The sequence below is a fragment of the Centruroides sculpturatus genome, unplaced genomic scaffold (assembly GCF_000671375.1).
Source record: "Centruroides sculpturatus isolate CEXI.00-Female unplaced genomic scaffold, Cexi_2.0 scaffold692, whole genome shotgun sequence".
NCBI classification, from domain to species: domain Eukaryota; kingdom Metazoa; phylum Arthropoda; class Arachnida; order Scorpiones; family Buthidae; genus Centruroides; species Centruroides sculpturatus.
This window is the reverse complement of record NW_019384902.1, coordinates 302,322-327,739: the sequence shown is the minus strand read 5'-3', so window position 1 is coordinate 327,739 and position 25,418 is coordinate 302,322. Positions and strand designations below refer to the sequence as shown.

At 24.3% G+C, this 25,418-nt stretch overlaps 1 protein-coding gene across 2 annotated transcripts in view; it reads left to right on the top strand.

Annotated features, from left to right (window-relative positions):
* Positions 1–3,190: 3,190 nt before the first annotated feature.
* The window catches only part of LOC111631513 (adenosine receptor A2b-like), a 33,972-nt gene continuing 11,744 nt past the window's right edge, over positions 3,191–25,418 (top strand). Inside the window, exon 1 of one of the 2 annotated variants that reach the window (XM_023375768.1) lies at positions 3,191–3,227. The gene's annotated coding sequence lies outside the window, so the exon portion shown is untranslated. Of the gene's footprint in view, positions 3,228–18,061; positions 18,343–25,418 lie in introns of those variants that run through there. The other variant, XM_023375769.1, reaches the window with a different exon arrangement.

The following is a 25,418-nucleotide window of genomic DNA, read 5'->3' as shown; positions in this document are numbered from 1 at the left end:
CGTTCGAAAATTAAATTATTAATCGTCGATTAATTAAGGAGAGTTTAGCTTCCCAACAAATTAAAATTTCTTCTGGCTTAATGATCTTATTGCAAGAGTTTTTCATTTTTTCCCCTTGATGTCATTTCCTTTTGCTAATTCTGTTTGCAAAACTATTAGCATTGCAGTTTTATTCATTTTTCTGAATGAATTTCTGAAATATATAATTAAACAGAAATAAATAGCATCGAGAAATCACTATTACTATTTTTTATAGATATTTAATAAAATTTAAAGATTTTTTTTATTTTTCTAATTCCAGTTACCTACGCATATTTGAATAGTTTATATTCTATAATCCGAGCTTTTTAATTTATAAATATTATAATAATATTAAGTATCAAGAATTATTTTTTAGATAAATAATAATTTTAAAATTGCGAATTTATTTTTTCTAATATTAAATAAGATTCTAAACTTTTGAAAGCAAAACAACTTTAAATCTTTCTTTAGCTTGTATCTTGTAGAAGATAAGTTTTTATTAAAGTAAATTTTCATTAATTTTAAATAAGACAATTACATAAAAATCAATTTGTTCGAGATATTTAAGAAAAGAAAATCTTTCTAAAAATGTATTAGATAACATTTCTAAATGTATCTGTATATGAAATGTTGTGTTATATTTAAAAATGTTATGTATTTAATTTATTTTTCGTTTATATAATAGATTGGACAAGGCTTTGTTGAAAATAAAATACATTTCTGCTTTCAGATTTTCTGCTAGCGATTGTATAACGTTTTGGCTATCATCATTAAAATTCTAACTCGAGTTAGAAGTAAATTTAGACCTTTTAAATCGTATAGTCATGGAAATTGGAATTTTTGTGATTTATCATTTGGTCACGACAGCACTATATTCAATTACATTACAGATATAAAATGTATAGAGCAGAGAAAAATTATTTGGAAAATGAGGTTTATTCACTTCATATCAAACTTTTTATAATTTATTTATTTCAATTTTTATGGAAAAAATATATAAAATTATAAATATATATATATGTATATATTTATATGAATATTTAACTGCTTATATACATAGATATAAGCATGAATATTATATAATATACAGTATAATATTGTATACTGTACATATTCATGTAAATATTTTTGTTTAATAGTTTTATATATAATAGATAAAATATTTTATTTGAATTTTGAAGATACGTTAAGTTTTATTCATAATTTGAATAAGCAATTGCCTTATTTTTTTCTTCTTTATAACGCAAATCTACATAATCGACAAGGTTCAAGAGAAAGTTAAAAATAAGCAACAGCTGTTGTGCTGATGCTTAACTTAAAACAAGCCAAAAATAATTTTTATTTTTTAAAATTCAATTTATAATTTTTTTATATTTAATTTCTTTATTTTAAAAAATATTTATCTAAATACCGCGTAATAATTTAAATATAAATGACCTTAAAAGTAATTTTATAAAAATATTACAAAGTTCGTAAACTTTTATAGAAGATTTATCTTATTATGATGTAAATTAATATAAATTAATGACTTTATAAATTATTAAATTTTTCTAAATTAATTTTTTAAATAAAGAGGAAAATTATATAAAAAATTATCTTAAATTATTATGTTGTTTGTTTAGTTCATAAAATGCTTTCTTCTTCTTCTTCTTCTTCTTCTTTTGATCTCATATATGATATTTACAAATTTTTTTGCTCTTTATATATTATCTAAAAGGTTTTTTTTACAAATAAATTGTTATTTATATTTGCTTTTAACTTTAAAATTTTCATTTGAAATTAAATTAATAATAGATGAGTGAATATTCTATAGTAGTCAAGCATTCACAAGAGATTGGTACCATCTGTAATGCTAAGATAAGGTCGTCAAATCTTAAAACTAGCTTCCTTCGTCCATCAATTTACTTGGACAGAGATAGAATTTATATACAAAAAAAAAAGAAAAGAAAAAAAAATATGTTTACACGATAAAAAATTTATGAAACCTTATACATTTTTGAAACTTATTAAAAAGCGACTTTTAAAAATTTATGATTTAAGAAAGCTTAGAAAGGTTGAGTTTTAGAAATAAATTTAATCTTTTAAAACAAATAAAAATATTTTTAGTGCTTTATTTATTTAAGTCATGTTTAGATTAATTTTGAAAAACAGTTGCTTAAGAGATAAATTTTTTAAAATGCTTAAAAGTTAAAATTTTTTAAACGTCCTTTAAAAATTCGTTAAAATTTTATTTTTTAATTGCAAAATAGAAAAATTACCGCTACATCTGCTGTACGGAGATAATTTCACATTAGTTCACGAAATATTGTGGATGTTAGTTAGTCAATAATGCGTCAAACAATAACCTGTATCTAGCTACTTAGTTCATTATGAATTATATTATATTATGAGAGTTATATTAGGATTTTTTCAATGCAGTTGTAAATATAATATTTATTTAGTTGTTATTATATGATTTATCTTATAAGGTCGATCGAAACAAGAACATTTACTTTTAAATATTATATGAATTATGTAAGTCGTTTTTTGACTTTAATAGAAAATTTTATTAGTTTTTTACTGTATATTATAAATTTTTAATAATAAAAAAGTTTAAAATAAACGGGAAATAAAAGGACTAACTATGACCTATTTGTTTTTAAGTGATTTCTAAATTATACTTTAACATCTCTCCAGCAATTCGCCTTTGTAATGTGATTCCAACTTATCTGCCTTACACGTACTATGCAGAGAAACAACATTTCCAGGGGCAATTTTGGTAAATTTTTCTTTGTGTCGTTCAAAAATAGAATGTTTTCATGTAATTTACAAAAATAGTATATGTTCGAATGATAAAAACTCAACAAATTTTAATAAAATCTAGGCCATACAAATGTATATATAAATGTAGTTTGGATTTAAAGAGAAAAGAAAGTCATCGAGTTATATTACATTTATTTTGCTAAAATTTTGATTAAAACAAAAGACCCACCTCCTTCTCAAGCGACATTGGATACTTGATTGACAGAATCGGGAAATGTCCTTCTGGCCTTGTACCACTTTCGCAGCCAGCAGGTTTGAGGCGCTACTATCAACAAATCTTAGCACACGTGATGTGACGAATTGTCCAATCAGAATGCAATTGACAAGCAAGACACATTTCGAAGGACCAGAAGAGGTTATTGTTGTTCGATTCTTACAGGAAAGCAGACACTCTAATCCAATAGGTATGTACACAACAACAATTTCTGTTATATTCAACTTGTAGTTTTTGAGACCTTTACACGTAAATAATTCAAAAGAAGATTATGTATATTTATTTATAGTACAAGAATTTATAATTATTATAAAATAAATATTACAATAATAGCAAGATTAAAAAACGGCATTAATCTGAAACTGTCAACATTGATGATACTGTAATTCGTTTATGATGATAACTTGTCTGAACTTCACCTGGAGTAGTATGAGAAGGTTAAAACGAATTGCGTTTAACATTATATATTTAGATTAGTACAATATTTTATAAAAATATTTCTGGTTAAATTATAAGCTTTATCTATTATCTTAATGATATTTAAGAAAATACATTTAATCAGTAAATTATTAGAATAATATAAATTAATTATGATGACAGAATCTTCTTTAATTTAGAACGTATTATAACAGGATTTACTTTTTATAAACATATTTTCGCTTTAATTACGCTTAAATCATTTGAATAATTAATTAATTAGTTTTTTAAATTAATTTCATACATTACAGAATTATTTTTAATTTTTTAAATAACATCGTCGCATATTTTAAATAATTAGAAAGAATTTTAAAATTACAAATTTTTACTGTGTAAAGATAAACTGCGGTAGTTATAAAGCAGCAAATGTACGAAAGGAACTTTAGACAATTTTCATAAATCGTTTCTTTCTGTTAAACAAACAGAAAATATTATCCTTTGTATTGTTATTAAAATTTTGGATGTTTACGTTATATTTACATGCATGAGTATTTCAGTTTAAGAAGATTTTTTTATATTAATAGATTGTAAACATATGAAAAGCTCAGTTATTACTATTTATAGATGCAATAATATAACAAATGAAATAATTGTTATGAAGGAAAAGTACTTTTATACGTGCTCACTGACAGCGAAACCAGTCAAAATGGTAGTTTCATTTAAGAATTGTTAACGGTTAAGAATTTTCAAGCGTTTTTATATTTATAAAATTCTCATTTTTCTTCTTTCTTAATTTGTGTTTATATATTTTTTTCTTACGCAACAGTATTATATAAAAACAATTGTTCATTTAGTAACGACAGAGAATAGTCTCCTTCTTGAAATAAGCTAGATATTCCTCGATAAAATAAAAATCTTTTTTGTAAAATAATTCTATCGTGTTTTAACAATAAATAGCGTATCAATTGCCTATTCTTTCATACGTTAAATAAATTGTTGGGAGACATATAAGTTTCAAAACGATTTCTCTTTTATCTTATACAAATTTGATCTTATTCTCGTTATAGAGGATAAAATCAAATTTCAACTCGTAATAATATAAGAACTTGTAAGATACTGCAAATATCGATTTTTCGACTATTATATTCAAACATTTTTCTTAAGAATTATCCACTTGGGAATGTTTGTAATAATTTAGGTCGACTGCATCTTGATGGATTAAAGTGTAACCTTGATTAAATACAGTTTACTACAATTTTTTGATGTAGTATATAAATATTTAATTTATTTAAAACAGAATTCTCTTAGTCAATATCGTTTATTAAATGTCTGAAAGCTAAACAACGTGAATAATAAAGCTAATATTTTGTTAGTTGATGTTAGAATTTTGTATAAGGGAAATTTATCTTAAAAGCTTATAGCAAATACGAGCTATAAAATTTTATTAAAAATTAAGTTTATCAGCTAAAAAATAATATATATATAATCGATATAAGCAAAACGGTTATCAGAAGACATTGTATAGAAATTTTAAAAAAAATTATATTTTATTGATAATTAAGTTAATATTACTTTTTAAAAAGGAATTTTAATGATAGATAAATTATACCAAAAAAATTCAAATTTATATGAAATATTAAAACAAAATCAATACGTAAATCCGACATTTAACATTCGCTTATGTCTGAACATTTATTAATAATATTAGCATGACTTATACACAAAATAATTACAGCAATCAAATTGTTTCCATAGCATGTTAGACACTAGTTATATTAAAATAATAAATTTGAGTAAAATTCACCTGCATATGATAAGTACCCATAATTTAAACAATGTTGGATATTTATTAAAACTAAGTTATATAGTTTAAGTCAGCTTTAAAGCAATTTATTTTTATTAAATTAGAAACAACCGACGGCATTAGAATATACGAATTTCAAGTAGACAGGAAGACTTGGAATAAAAAATATAATAAAAGTACTTTTTACAGATTTCCCAACTTGTTATTTTATGTGTAGGGTTTAGCTACTCGGGAATTAAATCGTCTCCTACTAGGAATAAAATTCATAAGCTTACAAATATATCCCATTTTATGAAAACTAAATTCTAAACTTGGCTTAACATCGATAACTCTCACTAGGGAACATATCGATTTAGACATTGAATAGGATTACTTCTAATCTTCATTTCTTCGTTTTTATTCAGAAAGTTGATATATCCCGTTGATGTAATAAATCATTCTTTATTATTATTTTTAAAATTAGTGCTAGCAATTTAATACGTTAATCATAATTAACGGATACAATTTTTCGAATATCTTTCGTTTAAACTTTACAGGAAGCATAGGAAATGAAATCTTTCGTTGTTTCATGTCCTAAACAAAATGTCAGTTTGAAAATTTCAATTATAAATATTCCGAATTTTTCAAAATTTATAATATAAATTATAATTAAAAATACTTTCCGGTGTTTTTTATGAAAATAATTATTCAATTTATAAATTTAATGAATTTTTGAAAAGTTGAAAATATAATATCCAGTAAGGCGTGTAATGTAATTTACTGTTGAATTTTGTTAAAAGTCGTTTAATGTAATAGTAATTACGGTAACAAACATTAATTTTTTATTCTAGGCTTTAAAAAAGACGGTGATAAATGGCGCGTAACGATGCCTATTTCTCATGTTTAATAAAGGAAAGAAAAGATTTATATTCACTAATTTTAAATTATAATATTAAAATGATAACGTAATTAACAATTTTGCAACGATACATTTTCTAGTAAAGCAGAGCTCAGAATACCGGTAATTTCTTCTATCGTGGGTCATTAGTTGAAGTTTATCCTGCAGACGGCGATTATCACTCGCGCCAGTGACTTGGTGACATTTGTTGCCTTTTTCACTTGCTACACAAACTGAAATCGATAATTTTCTATTCAACTCTTTGCCAGAGAATTTGCAAATTGATAGTTTACTCAGCTATATTGAACTGGTAGAAATTAGCTATAGTTATATTGTAATTTTAGCGCGGCTATTTAAGGATGTCAAATAACGAATTATAGAGATAAAATATGAAAGAATATCACTTAAAAAGTACAAAAATATATACTTGAAGTGAGAAATTTGTCTCAGTACATTTTATTTGACAGCAGAACATACATACATACATACAATTCGTATGACCTTAGAATTGCTTGTTTATTTTCAATTATTAGGTTCACCTTCTGGTTTGCGGAGATGCAATTGCCTATAGGCTACAGTTCCATGAAACGAAAGGATGTCATTAACATAAAAGATCAACGCTCTCTAACTAAACCTTGTATTCGCCCGCATCATAACCCGCAGAGTATAAATTACAGAGCAACAACTTTTCCGTGCTTGCAGCGTTTAATACCCTCTTAAAAGCAAAAAATGTAAATAAAATTAAATAAGAACTATCGATTTAGGTTTTAAGCGATCGTATTTAATGATTGGAAGTTCTAGTTAAAACTAATTTATTGTAGCTCGATACAATTTCCTTTGCTTAGTTGCTGGTATCGGAAAGATTGCCGGAAAAATGTCGGAGCGAGAAACGTTTATGTCGAAGTAATGAAAGCGTGACATCATTTTTTTCCTTTTCTTTGACGGAATATTAATGAAAAATATTCAAAAGTGAAAATTGTAATTCTTGAAAAACATCTCTGACAAGTTTCAAAATTAAACGTGGTACGAAAGTTATCGCAATAATGTCCTAAAAGTTTTTAAAAATGAATGTACAAAACTTTGTCTAACATCAAGATTAAAGAATTAAATTAAAATTTTATTTTTGTTTTTCGTACACTCGGCTGGTCTTGGGATATAAACTCAATTCAAACCGCAGAACGAAGAATTTATTAAAATAATAATAACAAATAAACGTAAAATATATAAAAAAAAATTGCCATATCTTTCAGAGAAGAAAGGTGATACATTATTACAATTTTAATATAAGATTTTTCTTTTCTAAACCATTTTTAATTTAAATTTTAAATTATTTTAAATTATGAAATATATTGTTTTCCAACGAGCATTCAGCCTATCGGCGTGTCGAAGTAAAAAAAAGCATTCTTTAGACAGACTTGCATTAATTACAAAAAAACTTCTTAAATTATATAAACAGCAAGAAATCTTTTTTATTTTTTGAGATTTAGTAGAGATTTATAAGATCATAAAATTATATTAACGTAAGTAAATTAAATTCGCTACGTAGATTACAAATAAGTGCAATTTCTCTTCATTACAATTCTATTATTTTGTTTGAAATAGAAAGGATAATTGTTATTTTGTAAAAAATTACTAGTCTACATTATTTACTTACAATTTAATCTATACTTATAATTCTACATTTCTATGTGATCCTTTATAAACTTAAAAAAGAATAGCTTATACAATACCAATTTTATTTGCTTTCTACTCAAACTATTTCTTTTGAGCTTCAAGAAAATAGAGCTTTCTTTGAAGTTATGTAATAGCTAGACTGAAAATAAAAGTTTATATTAATAGTTTGGACTGGATTAATTAATACCGATCAAAATCAAGTATAGCTTTTTGTTGTCGAAAAAAACAGCAAGAGAAAGATCTCTTTACGGACCGTAAAGCATGGAGCATTCCCAATTTACGATGGTCATAATGCACTAGCCATTACCAGCCAATCTACGGAGATGATGATTTGTTAGTCTTGTTATCTGAATGTTCTAATCTCACAATACAGTCACCTATTAAAGAGCCATAAAATTATTTCTTTTGTGCAAGGAAACGTCAATAGAGAACATTTATGTTCTCTTCTGATTTTGTGGTTTATTTCGACAAAGTGAAAGTGATAAAGTCTTTCTTTCATCGAATTTACAGCTTAAGAATCAATTTAAGATCGTTACTAATTCTTTTGGTGACATTATCGATCAATTCCACTAAGCATTAAACTTTCTGAAATTAATTTCTTTAAAAACATTTAGTGTTTTATACGCAGTTATAAACGTTATAATGATATTATAACGATGTCATAAATTCAGTTAACAAATTTTCAAGTGGATAATATTCTACACTGATAAGAAATTAAAATTTAAACCAACAATATTATATATTAAGAATATTTTCTCTATTGGTTTATATATGTGTGTAGCCTACACACTCCGTTTTAGAATATATTAATTAATCTTATAAAATATGCGAGGATTCGCATTAAGTTCGACCTCTCTTAATCCAATCTCTCATTGTTTTTCAAGGAACAATAATTGATGAAATTCAATCTTTGGTATTTGAATGATAAAATAAGATTGAGATACTAAATCAATTTGTCTAGTTCAAGGTTACAATCAGCTTAGTATAGTAAATAAGAATGTAAGACGCTTTTATATTATATTATGTTTCTTTTTCTATTTTCGAGTATAATTTAGATTATTAAATATATCAGATTTTTAAATCTTTTTTACTTTTGTTAGGATTTATTACGTCAATTCTTTGTAAATAACGGGGAAGATCGTAACAGTTTCATTGTTCTTCTGTTGAAATTTAAAAGGTGTTTTCGATCAACTAATGTCTGGATGTTCCGGGTTATTTTTTTTTATTATGTTATATCACTTTACACTCGTAGTACATGACGCATCTTAACACCAAAATGCTTCCGATTGACGTAAAATTTATTGTAAATTTGTTCAACATATCTTGAAGCCATCACTTGTCATTTATTTTTATTATCGGGGGACGATTTATATGCAGAATCGGTCATTTAAAAGTGAAATGCGTTTGTCGTCTTGGATAAAAGTTGCCATCCATCAAGCTACATATCAATTTATGCTCGTCAGGTCTCCTACCGTTGTATCATTACACGAATGTTTTCTTTCGATAACTTTGCATTTATCGTATGTGTTTAATATATTGTTTAGTGCCATCTGTCTTGGATAAATATAGGTAAGTAACTAGATCCATTATTGTGATTTGTTTTCTTTTTATATCTTGCAAATCCTTTTCACTAACGATATTTACGAAAGCGAGATGTTTGAGTTATATTAAACATAATTTTACTAAATATAAAGATATAATAAACACCGAAAGCATAATATAATTCACTTATAATTCGGTATCGGATTAAAGCTTTATCTGAAAGAACTCTCTAAATACTTTTATAAATATTTCCGATTGATTTAATCTGTGAATAGTTCTCGTGCGAAGTAAATACATAGAATACAGTGAATGATTCGTAATAAAATTCGAAATAAAATTCGGCTTATTCTAAGTTATTAAATATTTTATTACTTTTCTAAATTTACTTAGTATTAAATGAAATATTTTACATTGTTTAGGTTCAAATTAAACCTAGTTTCTTCATAAAATAAATGATATGGTATAGGAGAATAATTAGAATTCTTACTGCTAGAGAACGAAACAGCGTAGACTTTATTAGCTTTTACATGCATCGTGAAAATTTGAAATAATTTAAATTAAATATTTGATACTGAAAATTACGTAAAAATCTCAGTGTGGTATGCTTTTTAAAATTATATAACGAAATTTTTAAGAATAGTAACTAGTTGTTTGACGTTACGATAACAATGAAATTAGTTATTTTTACGTAAAAATTTATATTTTTGTGATTAATTTCACTAAAATTCCATCCTATCCGCCATCACATTTGTTTTTGCAATCCATCCCAATATTTTATGCTTTGTCATTTATTATAATGAGGTTATCAATATTCTTTCGCTATTAGATATACAGTATAGACGAAATAAAATTATATTTTTAACTTAAATTTAAATATTATTCTTTAGTATAAGGGATAATAGAATTTAGATAAATATTTATTTTAATAAACATTTTTAAAATTTTAATATTTAAGAACAATGTATTAAAACCAGCTTTTATAGAATAAAAAATGTAATTATAAATTATTAAAATTATTTTAAAATTTTTAAATTAAATTTTAAAATAAAAATTAAATGATATTTCTGTATTTTTCTGATATATTTGTATAATTTTATATATGTTTAAAGAAATTTTCTTAAGTTGTAAATATGAAGAGTCACTATTTTCTTTTGTTCGAGAATTTTATTGACACAATTTCCGGTTATGAAACATTGTATACTGCATTTATTTTAAAACAATAAAATTCCAAAGCCTATAAACCATTTCATTTTAGGTTATTTATTGTTACTTATTCGAAACTATACACAAAAAAAGAAATTTCATTGCGCTTTCTCTCTAAATGCCAAGTTTCGCAGGCTTACAAAAAGAGAAATTGTATGAGTTGTATACACTAAAATTAAATTCAAGATATATTTTATATTAAAATTTGATAGTTATAGTTTGGAGTTATATAGAAAATTATATATTTATATTTTTGGTTTAAGATTCGCTTTATTGATGTTAATAACATATAAATAAACATGAAAACTAGCTAAAATTAGAGATGCAATCAATATACAAATAGGCTGAGTTCATTGATCACAGAAAATTACTAAATAGTCTAAATTATGTAATTTCGGGTATTTACCTAAATGCAGTACATCTTTATAAATATGAATTGGGAGCAAATAATTAAATCGTTTGTTAAGTTAAAAAAAAAAAAAACTAGGATAGAATAGTAATTTTGATTACGTGTATTCTTAATCTTATTATTATTTATTGATAAATTGCCTAATAATAAATTTATATGAATTTTATATTATCAGAGTAGTCTTTATAATATCATTTTCCCCTATACATTGTAGAAAAATAATTTTATAAAATTTTTAAAATTGTTTTATTGTAATTAAAACTATTTTACAAAAGGATTTAATTACAATAAAATCCTTGCCACATACTTAAATAAAAAAGAAATTAGTTTATATAGGCCTATACATCTAATACTTTTTAAGTTCAAAGAAATAAAATGAATCTTATCCATTTTTAAATTATAAACATTTAGTAATTTAATTTTAAAAATTTTAAGAATTTATGAATTGACGTTGTAATTATCCTATTTTTTGTTAAGGAAAATTAATAATTAATATCAAAATGAAACTCAGTATTTATTTATACAGATTTAATCAATAACTTTAATTAAATCATATAAAAACTAGTTGCAAATAAACAAATATTGATTAAGCTGCCACTAATAGCAAATATAATTTTAATTTCGATAAAAAAGAATATTAGGATGACATTATTGCTAAGTCTAAATTAATCAGATGTCTTTCAATTCATTTTATTTAAACTTGCAATTCTTTTCTAGTCTTAATATCAATAGTATTTAATTTTCTTAAACTATTTTTATCCTTTTATATTCATGTTATTATTATATCTACAATATATTGAATATTTCTCTTTGATACATTATAAATAAATAAACCATACATAACTTATCTAAATACTCTAAAAAAGCAATAATGAACTAAAAATACAGTAGTCATATATATATAATAAAACATATTAAATATGTATAAATTCAATAGTTAATGAATCAAGATATAATTCTAGACAACTTTATTTTTGAAAATATCAATGATTAGATCAATATACAAAAAAAAAATTAAGCCTGGAAAGTGACTATAGAATATAAAATAGACGGTTTTAAAAAACTTTTATTTATAATAAATAGATAAAGATTTTTTCGTCAATGATAATTTCTTTAGCAGAGAAAAGTTTATGCAGTAATTTTAAAAACCGGCAAGCAAATTCATTATTTTAATTAGAACAACTGCAAAAAATCCAGTTTAAAAATGTCAAACTCATTTATTTTAAAAACAAAATTTCGAATAAGGAGACAAAAAAAAATTTTAAGAAATCTTGCTTTAAAATCTTTTTAATCAGAAATATAAGTTTAAATAATAAAAGGATAAATGTTAGTCAATAGATTAAAGCAAGTGATACAATAGATTAGAAGGCTTTTAGCTTTTACTTTCAAAATAATAAATTTCAATTTATGTTTTCAGTTGTGTTTTCAATTTTAGAACTTTTATCCTAAAATTGAAAACACAACTGAAAATATTTTGAAAAATTAATAACCGATTTTTCTCTTACAGTAGAAATCACAGCAAACGATGAAAATTTACGAAGAAAATGCCAGAAAGTAATTTCTTATAGAAACAACAACAACAAAAAAAATTAAAATAAAATATTTCTGTCCTATTTTAAATACATGGTTCAAAAATCATAATACAAATAAAAATATTCGAATAAATAATTTGTAATAACTTTAACATATTGCGTCCTAAATAAATATTAAAAGTCCAAAATTAAATTTTATTTACTGCTTATGATCTGGATTATCTTAATTATACTAATATAAGCATATCATCTTTTATAAAGTAATTTGTTTATATAACATTATTTAACCAAAACTATTTAAACACAGAACAGGATATCATCGAGAAACAACAACAACAGAAAAAAAAACATATGCACTTTATTATTATTAAAACATATTTATACATTATCGTTAAATTAAATTACTTAATGCATAAAACACTTTTTTAGACTAAAAGACAAAATTTTCTTTTATTAATTATTAATGTAAAACTTCTAGAAACCAAAACATTTGTCTTAGGAAATAGAATTACTTATTAATTAAAATAATTACTAATAACTTAATACATATTGTTTATATTTGGTATAAATTTGTTTAAATCTACATGATTTTTAAAGAAATTATGAAATTCTAAACTATATCCATATCAACTTCTGTAACTATTAATGACTGTAATGTTGTTATTGATAATTATGCTTTATATGGAATCCATACTTTCTATCGACGCATTTATTCTCAGCAAGCATAACATAAATTCAATTCTTTGTATCAATACTATTTTTTAGTCTAAGATTTTTAAAAAAATAATTAAAAGCATCAATCAAATGATAGTCTGTTGTAATTTTTTAAAGGTTTAATTTAACTTTTCACTAGTATCTTCTATAAGTAGCAGAAATATATTTCTTATGGTGCGATTGTTTCTATATTGCTTTAAAATTAATTCTTAAAAAATTCTTAAAAAACTTGAAAAACTTAACGGTTGATGCAGAATTATACCGTCGTTTTTTAAAATCTGTAACCGCATTTCAACAGAAGCAAGTACTAAGGGTATATACATTAGTTCTTTATTACACTATGCATTTCGGGTGTAAGATTTTTTATGTTACTTGCACCCCTCATCAGTAATATATTTATTTAACTTAATAAAATGAATTTAGAAAATTTTGTCGCCATTATATATATATATATTTGCAACATATTCTATAGCATCTTTGAATTCATCTCATCTCAAGAATTTTTAATTCTTTAAATTGCTCAGTCCATTGATTTAGATATTCACAACGTGTATCATAAAAATTAAATACATATTTTCTCATTCAATTTTTATGTCGATATTTTCAAGTTCTTCAACTTGATTTTTCCTGCAAAAATAAATTTTGTTTTCTAACTAATAATTATTTCTTAAGATTAATTATTGCAGATTTGATTTACAGAAAACTTGTCCCTTTCGATTTTTAGAATCGTTTTATAGAATGAACAAGTCTATAAGTTCATGTTTTTATGATAAACTTCAAGAAAGTTTATCATAAAAAACCGGGACAGATATTTGTCTGAAAAGCATTGACAGTGACACAGGAACATAATACTATAAAATGAGACGTCTGATAACCTTATATAACATGTATACATAATTTATAGTACTTTATAAAAAGATAATGCATATTGATTTTATAACAAATTCTATAGAGTAGTTATTTGTTATGTCTCTTGATTGATTTTTTCCCCGTTAATTTAGATAACAAGCCGTAAAAGAACAATGACGAGTAGAATATTCTTGTTTTAACGATAGCCCTATAAGCAATTTATTTACACTGATTATTGGGTTTGGCGATCGCTCGGTACGAAGAAAAGCTTCCGAAATTATTAAAATATAATTATATNAATATATATATATATATATATTAAGAAATTTATTATATATAAAACATTTAACTGTTTGATAGTTATAATGGGTTTACTTCGTTATATCATTTCTTGAAAAGAAGATTTAAGTGTTTTGCTATTATTTCTATTTTAAAATCTTTATGGTGCTATTTTGTCACACTGATTCATATTATTACCACCACAAACTTTCTAATGTTTAAATGTATTTAAAAAGTCAAATTTTTTTGATTTTAGTAGCCTATAAGAAGTACTTGTAAACATGAAAACAATATTAACAATTTTCAAATATTTGAGTAACTGAATCTCACCAATGGATCGAACATTAAAAAAAAATAGTTTTTATATTATGGAATTTTTTAGCTCCGTCCCGTAGATTCAATTAAAGAAGATCAAAAATTATGCAGGTCTATAAAGAGGCAGAAATCTTTTTGTAATTGGGAGCTGAGTTAAGAAAAAATAAAGACACAATTTTTAAGAACAGTAATTATATTTTCAAATGATAAAAATAGGATATTTAATGATTTTTATTGACATATTTCTTATTTAAAGATTCTAGAAACACAAACTTGTCTTCTCAGCAAATTCATTCAAATTTGGAATATTTAGTACTTGGTATTTCTTAATTTCTGCACAGCTTTCAAACTTCGTGCGTTAGTCGCCCGACATTATTTTTTATATAATTCGTTAAAAAAAAGTAAATAATATAATAATAAATTATCAAAAATTAAAAAAAAGTTTTCATATTTTAATTAAGGAACACATTTTTTTTTTAATCATGCCAGCTTACAACTTCTAGTCTAAGAAAAACATTCTAAGTTTTTAATTAGCAAATAAGCTAATTAACAGGCTTATAATAAAAAATAAAACGAACCATTTTGTTAGTAAACCAGTGTTTTATATTGTTAGAAAGTTACATTAGTTAATTGAGGAAATGAAACAAAAAATGTATTGATTCGGAATAATTCCTCAAAATAATTTTAAATTTAAAAATTAAAATTTATAACTGCGAAATTTTTCAAGCATTTAGTATTATTCGTTATTTATTTTAAACTTACTTGTTGGTCTGTATATGTTTAATATATTCTATCCTTTCTTGTATCATAAATGAAAAATTAATTTTTGTAAATAAGTTTTTGTGTAGTTCTCTATTAAACTTCTTTAAAATCTTTAGCTTATGAACAAATCTGAAAATAAGGCTAGTTTTGTTCATGAGCAAAGATTTAAAGTAATAATAAAATAATGAAGAGAAGTGATACCACATTTCATACAAGATCAACATTTGCTCATCACTAATCAAGAGTGAATATTACAATCGAAAATGAATATGCGTGAGTGATGAAGAATGTTGTCCATTTGATGAAAATAACAAAACTTATAAAACATTTGATTCGGGCGTAGTGGGCTTTGTCGTTCTATGAAAAGAGTAATATCTGAAACAAGCCGATATTGCTATCTCCGACGATGCGTGGCCATCACGTTCAATGCTTTTATTGCCGACTTCAATGCAATATGAGCTAGATGCTTTGAACATAATACGCTCATAAATTATTCTTTAGTACGATACATAATAAAGATTTTACTTGTACAAATTGAATTACAGTCTTCGTTTATAACAGGAATGTTAAACGTTTCGTGTCTCATTATCATCGTAAACACGTCAATGAGAGACTGTTCATGATGGTTATTAAAAAAGTCTGAAAAACTGAGGGAGAAAAATAATGAAAAAATGGATTTTTTTATGCACTAAATATAAGTACAGTAACATCAAAGTGGAATATCTCTATAAACACACGACTTTTGGAACACGACTGCTTAAATCTTAATCTATAAAACGCTATTTCTATTATATAGTATTTTTATATTTAGGCTGTTATCATTGTGCTGTTATCATCGTTATTATATATTATAAACGCGTTAAATTAGCATAATATAAATTATGTTAAGTATTATATATAAGTGTGCAGCATTAATATTATATGTTTACAGATGTTTAATGTAAAACTAGAAGGATAATTCCATAATATATTTTAGTNTCTTTTCTAAACCATTTTTAATTTAAATTTTAAATTATTTTAAATTATGAAATATATTGTTTTCCAACGAGCATTCAGCCTATCGGCGTGTCGAAGTAAAAAAAAGCATTCTTTAGACAGACTTGCATTAATTACAAAAAAACTTCTTAAATTATATAAACAGCAAGAAATCTTTTTTATTTTTTGAGATTTAGTAGAGATTTATAAGATCATAAAATTATATTAACGTAAGTAAATTAAATTCGCTACGTAGATTACAAATAAGTGCAATTTCTCTTCATTACAATTCTATTATTTTGTTTGAAATAGAAAGGATAATTGTTATTTTGTAAAAAATTACTAGTCTACATTATTTACTTACAATTTAATCTATACTTATAATTCTACATTTCTATGTGATCCTTTATAAACTTAAAAAAGAATAGCTTATACAATACCAATTTTATTTGCTTTCTACTCAAACTATTTCTTTTGAGCTTCAAGAAAATAGAGCTTTCTTTGAAGTTATGTAATAGCTAGACTGAAAATAAAAGTTTATATTAATAGTTTGGACTGGATTAATTAATACCGATCAAAATCAAGTATAGCTTTTTGTTGTCGAAAAAAACAGCAAGAGAAAGATCTCTTTACGGACCGTAAAGCATGGAGCATTCCCAATTTACGATGGTCATAATGCACTAGCCATTACCAGCCAATCTACGGAGATGATGATTTGTTAGTCTTGTTATCTGAATGTTCTAATCTCACAATACAGTCACCTATTAAAGAGCCATAAAATTATTTCTTTTGTGCAAGGAAACGTCAATAGAGAACATTTATGTTCTCTTCTGATTTTGTGGTTTATTTCGACAAAGTGAAAGTGATAAAGTCTTTCTTTCATCGAATTTACAGCTTAAGAATCAATTTAAGATCGTTACTAATTCTTTTGGTGACATTATCGATCAATTCCACTAAGCATTAAACTTTCTGAAATTAATTTCTTTAAAAACATTTAGTGTTTTATACGCAGTTATAAACGTTATAATGATATTATAACGATGTCATAAATTCAGTTAACAAATTTTCAAGTGGATAATATTCTACACTGATAAGAAATTAAAATTTAAACCAACAATATTATATATTAAGAATATTTTCTCTATTGGTTTATATATGTGTGTAGCCTACACACTCCGTTTTAGAATATATTAATTAATCTTATAAAATATGCGAGGATTCGCATTAAGTTCGACCTCTCTTAATCCAATCTCTCATTGTTTTTCAAGGAACAATAATTGATGAAATTCAATCTTTGGTATTTGAATGATAAAATAAGATTGAGATACTAAATCAATTTGTCTAGTTCAAGGTTACAATCAGCTTAGTATAGTAAATAAGAATGTAAGACGCTTTTATATTATATTATGTTTCTTTTTCTATTTTCGAGTATAATTTAGATTATTAAATATATCAGATTTTTAAATCTTTTTTACTTTTGTTAGGATTTATTACGTCAATTCTTTGTAAATAACGGGGAAGATCGTAACAGTTTCATTGTTCTTCTGTTGAAATTTAAAAGGTGTTTTCGATCAACTAATGTCTGGATGTTCCGGGTTATTTTTTTTTATTATGTTATATCACTTTACACTCGTAGTACATGACGCATCTTAACACCAAAATGCTTCCGATTGACGTAAAATTTATTGTAAATTTGTTCAACATATCTTGAAGCCATCACTTGTCATTTATTTTTATTATCGGGGGACGATTTATATGCAGAATCGGTCATTTAAAAGTGAAATGCGTTTGTCGTCTTGGATAAAAGTTGCCATCCATCAAGCTACATATCAATTTATGCTCGTCAGGTCTCCTACCGTTGTATCATTACACGAATGTTTTCTTTCGATAACTTTGCATTTATCGTATGTGTTTAATATATTGTTTAGTGCCATCTGTCTTGGATAAATATAGGTAAGTAACTAGATCCATTATTGTGATTTGTTTTCTTTTTATATCTTGCAAATCCTTTTCACTAACGATATTTACGAAAGCGAGATGTTTGAGTTATATTAAACATAATTTTACTAAATATAAAGATATAATAAACACCGAAAGCATAATATAATTCACTTATAATTCGGTATCGGATTAAAGCTTTATCTGAAAGAACTCTCTAAATACTTTTATAAATATTTCCGATTGATTTAATCTGTGAATAGTTCTCGTGCGAAGTAAATACATAGAATACAGTGAATGATTCGTAATAAAATTCGAAATAAAATTCGGCTTATTCTAAGTTATTAAATATTTTATTACTTTTCTAAATTTACTTAGTATTAAATGAAATATTTTACATTGTTTAGGTTCAAATTAAACCTAGTTTCTTCATAAAATAAATGATATGGTATAGGAGAATAATTAGAATTCTTACTGCTAGAGAACGAAACAGCGTAGACTTTGTTATTAGCTTTTACATGCATCGTGAAAATTTGAAATAATTTAAATTAAATATTTGATACTGAAAATTACGTAAAAATCTCAGTGTGGTATGCTTTTTAAAATTATATAACGAAATTTTTAAGAATAGTAACTAGTTGTTTGACGTTACGATAACAATGAAATTAGTTATTTTTACGTAAAAATTTATATTTTTGTGATTAATTTCACTAAAATTCCATCCTATCCGCCATCACATTTGTTTTTGCAATCCATCCCAATATTTTATGCTTTGTCATTTATTATAATGAGGTTATCAATATTCTTTCGCTATTAGATATACAGTATAGACGAAATAAAATTATATTTTTAACTTAAATTTAAATATTATTCTTTAGTATAAGGGATAATAGAATTTAGATAAATATTTATTTTAATAAACATTTTTAAAATTTTAATATTTAAGAACAATGTATTAAAACCAGCTTTTATAGAATAAAAAATGTAATTATAAATTATTAAAATTATTTTAAAATTTTTAAATTAAATTTTAAAATAAAAATTAAATGATATTTCTGTATTTTTCTGATATATTTGTATAATTTTATATATGTTTAAAGAAATTTTCTTAAGTTGTAAATATGAAGAGTCACTATTTTCTTTTGTTCGAGAATTTTATTGACACAATTTCCGGTTATGAAACATTGTATACTGCATTTATTTTAAAACAATAAAATTCCAAAGCCTATAAACCATTTCATTTTAGGTTATTTATTGTTACTTATTCGAAACTATACACAAAAAAAGAAATTTCATTGCGCTTTCTCTCTAAATGCCAAGTTTCGCAGGCTTACAAAAAGAGAAATTGTATGAGTTGTATACACTAAAATTAAATTCAAGATATATTTTATATTAAAATTTGATAGTTATAGTTTGGAGTTATATAGAAAATTATATATTTATATTTTTGGTTTAAGATTCGCTTTATTGATGTTAATAACATATAAATAAACATGAAAACTAGCTAAAATTAGAGATGCAATCAATATACAAATAGGCTGAGTTCATTGATCACAGAAAATTACTAAATAGTCTAAATTATGTAATTTCGGGTATTTACCTAAATGCAGTACATCTTTATAAATATGAATTGGGAGCAAATAATTAAATCGTTTGTTAAGTTAAAAAAAAAAAAAACTAGGATAGAATAGTAATTTTGATTACGTGTATTCTTAATCTTATTATTATTTATTGATAAATTGCCTAATAATAAATTTATATGAATTTTATATTATCAGAGTAGTCTTTATAATATCATTTTCCCCTATACATTGTAGAAAAATAATTTTATAAAATTTTTAAAATTGTTTTATTGTAATTAAAACTATTTTACAAAAGGATTTAATTACAATAAAATCCTTGCCACATACTTAAATAAAAAAGAAATTAGTTTATATAGGCCTATACATCTAATACTTTTTAAGTTCAAAGAAATAAAATGAATCTTATCCATTTTTAAATTATAAACATTTAGTAATTTAATTTTAAAAATTTTAAGAATTTATGAATTGACGTTGTAATTATCCTATTTTTTGTTAAGGAAAATTAATAATTAATATCAAAATGAAACTCAGTATTTATTTATACAGATTTAATCAATAACTTTAATTAAATCATATAAAAACTAGTTGCAAATAAACAAATATTGATTAAGCTGCCACTAATAGCAAATATAATTTTAATTTCGATAAAAAAGAATATTAGGATGACATTATTGCTAAGTCTAAATTAATCAGATGTCTTTCAATTCATTTTATTTAAACTTGCAATTCTTTTCTAGTCTTAATATCAATAGTATTTAATTTTCTTAAACTATTTTTATCCTTTTATATTCATGTTATTATTATATCTACAATATATTGAATATTTCTCTTTGATACATTATAAATAAATAAACCATACATAACTTATCTAAATACTCTAAAAAAGCAATAATGAACTAAAAATACAGTAGTCATATATATATAATAAAACATATTAAATATGTATAAATTCAATAGTTAATGAATCAAGATATAATTCTAGACAACTTTATTTTTGAAAATATCAATGATTAGATCAATATACAAAAAAAATTAAGCCTGGAAAGTGACTATAGAATATAAAATAGACGGTTTTAAAAAACTTTTATTTATAATAAATAGATAAAGATTTTTTCGTCAATGATAATTTCTTTAGCAGAGAAAAGTTTATGCAGTAATTTTAAAAACCGGCAAGCAAATTCATTATTTTAATTAGAACAACTGCAAAAAATCCAGTTTAAAAATGTCAAACTCATTTATTTTAAAAACAAAATTTCGAATAAGGAGACAAAAAAAAATTTTAAGAAATCTTGCTTTAAAATCTTTTTAATCAGAAATATAAGTTTAAATAATAAAAGGATAAATGTTAGTCAATAGATTAAAGCAAGTGATACAATAGATTAGAAGGCTTTTAGCTTTTACTTTCAAAATAATAAATTTCAATTTATGTTTTCAGTTGTGTTTTCAATTTTAGAACTTTTATCCTAAAATTGAAAACACAACTGAAAATATTTTGAAAAATTAATAACCGATTTTTCTCTTACAGTAGAAATCACAGCAAACGATGAAAATTTACGAAGAAAATGCCAGAAAGTAATTTCTTATAGAAACAACAACAACAAAAAAAATTAAAATAAAATATTTCTGTCCTATTTTAAATACATGGTTCAAAAATCATAATACAAATAAAAATATTCGAATAAATAATTTGTAATAACTTTAACATATTGCGTCCTAAATAAATATTAAAAGTCCAAAATTAAATTTTATTTACTGCTTATGATCTGGATTATCTTAATTATACTAATATAAGCATATCATCTTTTATAAAGTAATTTGTTTATATAACNGGAAGTGACTTACGCAGAGACGAGTTAACGTAACAACTATTTAATTGGTAACTACAGGCCATACAGGATATACAATATATATATAGAGAGAGTTTACAGTAAATACACGTGGCGATAAATATCTTGAGTTTTAGTGATTCGCTAGTAGGTCTTGAGGCTCTTGACGAAGCGTCCAGTTAGGCAATCAAGTATTTTCCAGATAAGTCCAGATAATAGGCACTTAATAAGTCCGATGGACGACAAACTTAATCCAGTGAAAAGCACAACGCACACGGAAAAAGATACGGAGCTTCAGACGGATCTCTTCTAGGACTGGGCGACGACTGCCGCACTTTGTTGTTCTGTTGTAGATATTGTACTATTGAAATCGAAATATTAGGTCGAGAGGTGATGAGAAAGCGTTGTTGTCAGGCTTGAGAACTTAACATATGTTTTGCTCCCAGGTGCGAAAGTTGACAGTTATTTAACGAAAGTATAACTACGATAACCTAAACTCCGAGAACAATGTGTTAAACAGAGATTTTCATTGGCAAGCGCAAATGCCTCGAAATCAATAATCACTCGCATTAAAATAATAATAAGTAATTACCTTCAAATTTATGTATATGTTAATAAGTCAATGAACTTTACTAAATCTCTAAAAGACATATTTTATATATCTACACAGTTGTCTAAATAGTGGTTCATTACATCGAATTTTACCACCTCTTTAATTTTATTTTTATATATTTTGATCTCAAACTTGTGCATTTTTGAAGATTTACTTTTATCTAGAATTAGGTCTAAGTCAAATCTTTTGTCAAAGACGAACTTTTAAATAAAAATACTTTCTGAAGACGGTGCTCTTGTATAAGAGGTTCTTGCAAAAGAAGTTCTCGGCGAGTATCGAATCAGTCTCTCATATTATCTCTTGACTCAAAAACAGAGGAAAAATGATATTTCAGTGAGGTATCGAATCAGTCTCTTAATAAATATATATATATATATATATATTAAGAAATTTATTATATATAAAACATTTAACTGTTTGATAGTTATAATGGGTTTACTTCGTTATATCATTTCTTGAAAAGAAGATTTAAGTGTTTTGCTATTATTTCTATTTTAAAATCTTTATGGTGCTATTTTGTCACACTGATTCATATTATTACCACCACAAACTTTCTAATGTTTAAATGTATTTAAAAAGTCAAATTTTTTTGATTTTAGTAGCCTATAAGAAGTACTTGTAAACATGAAAACAATATTAACAATTTTCAAATATTTGAGTAACTGAATCTCACCAATGGATCGAACATTAAAAAAAAATAGTTTTTATATTATGGAATTTTTTAGCTCCGTCCCGTAGATTCAATTAAAGAAGATCAAAAATTATGCAGGTCTATAAAGAGGCAGAAATCTTTTTGTAATTGGGAGCTGAGTTAAGAAAAAATAAAGACACAATTTTTAAGAACAGTAATTATATTTTCAAATGATAAAAATAGGATATTTAATGATTTTTATTGACATATTTCTTATTTAAAGATTCTAGAAACACAAACTTGTCTTCTCAGCAAATTCATTCAAATTTGGAATATTTAGTACTTGGTATTTCTTAATTTCTGCACAGCTTTCAAACTTCGTGCGTTAGTCGCCCGACATTATTTTTTATATAATTCGTTAAAAAAAAGTAAATAATATAATAATAAATTATCAAAAATTAAAAAAAAGTTTTCATATTTTAATTAAGGAACACATTTTTTTTTTAATCATGCCAGCTTACAACTTCTAGTCTAAGAAAAACATTCTAAGTTTTTAATTAGCAAATAAGCTAATTAACAGGCTTATAATAAAAAATAAAACGAACCATTTTGTTAGTAAACCAGTGTTTTATATTGTTAGAAAGTTACATTAGTTAATTGAGGAAATGAAACAAAAAATGTATTGATTCGGAATAATTCCTCAAAATAATTTTAAATTTAAAAATTAAAATTTATAACTGCGAAATTTTTCAAGCATTTAGTATTATTCGTTATTTATTTTAAACTTACTTGTTGGTCTGTATATGTTTAATATATTCTATCCTTTCTTGTATCATAAATGAAAAATTAATTTTTGTAAATAAGTTTTTGTGTAGTTCTCTATTAAACTTCTTTAAAATCTTTAGCTTATGAACAAATCTGAAAATAAGGCTAGTTTTGTTCATGAGCAAAGATTTAAAGTAATAATAAAATAATGAAGAGAAGTGATACCACATTTCATACAAGATCAACATTTGCTCATCACTAATCAAGAGTGAATATTACAATCGAAAATGAATATGCGTGAGTGATGAAGAATGTTGTCCATTTGATGAAAATAACAAAACTTATAAAACATTTGATTCGGGCGTAGTGGGCTTTGTCGTTCTATGAAAAGAGTAATATCTGAAACAAGCCGATATTGCTATCTCCGACGATGCGTGGCCATCACGTTCAATGCTTTTATTGCCGACTTCAATGCAATATGAGCTAGATGCTTTGAACATAATACGCTCATAAATTATTCTTTAGTACGATACATAATAAAGATTTTACTTGTACAAATTGAATTACAGTCTTCGTTTATAACAGGAATGTTAAACGTTTCGTGTCTCATTATCATCGTAAACACGTCAATGAGAGACTGTTCATGATGGTTATTAAAAAAGTCTGAAAAACTGAGGGAGAAAAATAATGAAAAAATGGATTTTTTTATGCACTAAATATAAGTACAGTAACATCAAAGTGGAATATCTCTATAAACACACGACTTTTGGAACACGACTGCTTAAATCTTAATCTATAAAACGCTATTTCTATTATATAGTATTTTTATATTTAGGCTGTTATCATTGTGCTGTTATCATCGTTATTATATATTATAAACGCGTTAAATTAGCATAATATAAATTATGTTAAGTATTATATATAAGTGTGCAGCATTAATATTATATGTTTACAGATGTTTAATGTAAAACTAGAAGGATAATTCAATAAAATATTTTAGTACACACACAAAAAAATAATTAATTAAAAGTTAATTATCCAAGATGTATTATTAACAGTCGCTATTGGCAAAACTTCAATAACAAGCTAACAATGCTTTATTAAAGGCGATAGGACTTGATGAGTTTGCTACGTTTATTGATTAGTTATTAAAAGATTGTATATTCGCTATCGTCTGAAAATTTCTCTTGAAGCACAATGAAAAACAAAAACTAAAGCAAATTATTTCCATTTAAATATATATACAGTAATTAATCGTAAAATAAATCAGAATAATTCATAATTGTTCATATTTGGTTGAGATAAGCCGACGTAAATATTTTACTAATTTTTTAAACTAATGTTAAGCGACATAACGTAGATTTTGTTTCTCTATACTTTTTCATTTATTTCCCATCTTCTATCATTTACTGTTGCTTTTGAAATGCAGCTATTATAACTAATAAACATTTTAATTCCAACATTTTTCTTATTTACAATTTATAAATTCCTTCATTCCTTTTAAAATAAAATAAAAGTAGCTTAGAAGAAAATAATAAAATTGCAATATATAAAAATTTGATTATTATAAAAATTAATTTAAATATTTATTGCTCTTAAGCAAAATGTTATTACAGGTATCCCTTGTACAACATGTTTTCGTTCTAACACGGTTTGAAAATTGGGGATAATCC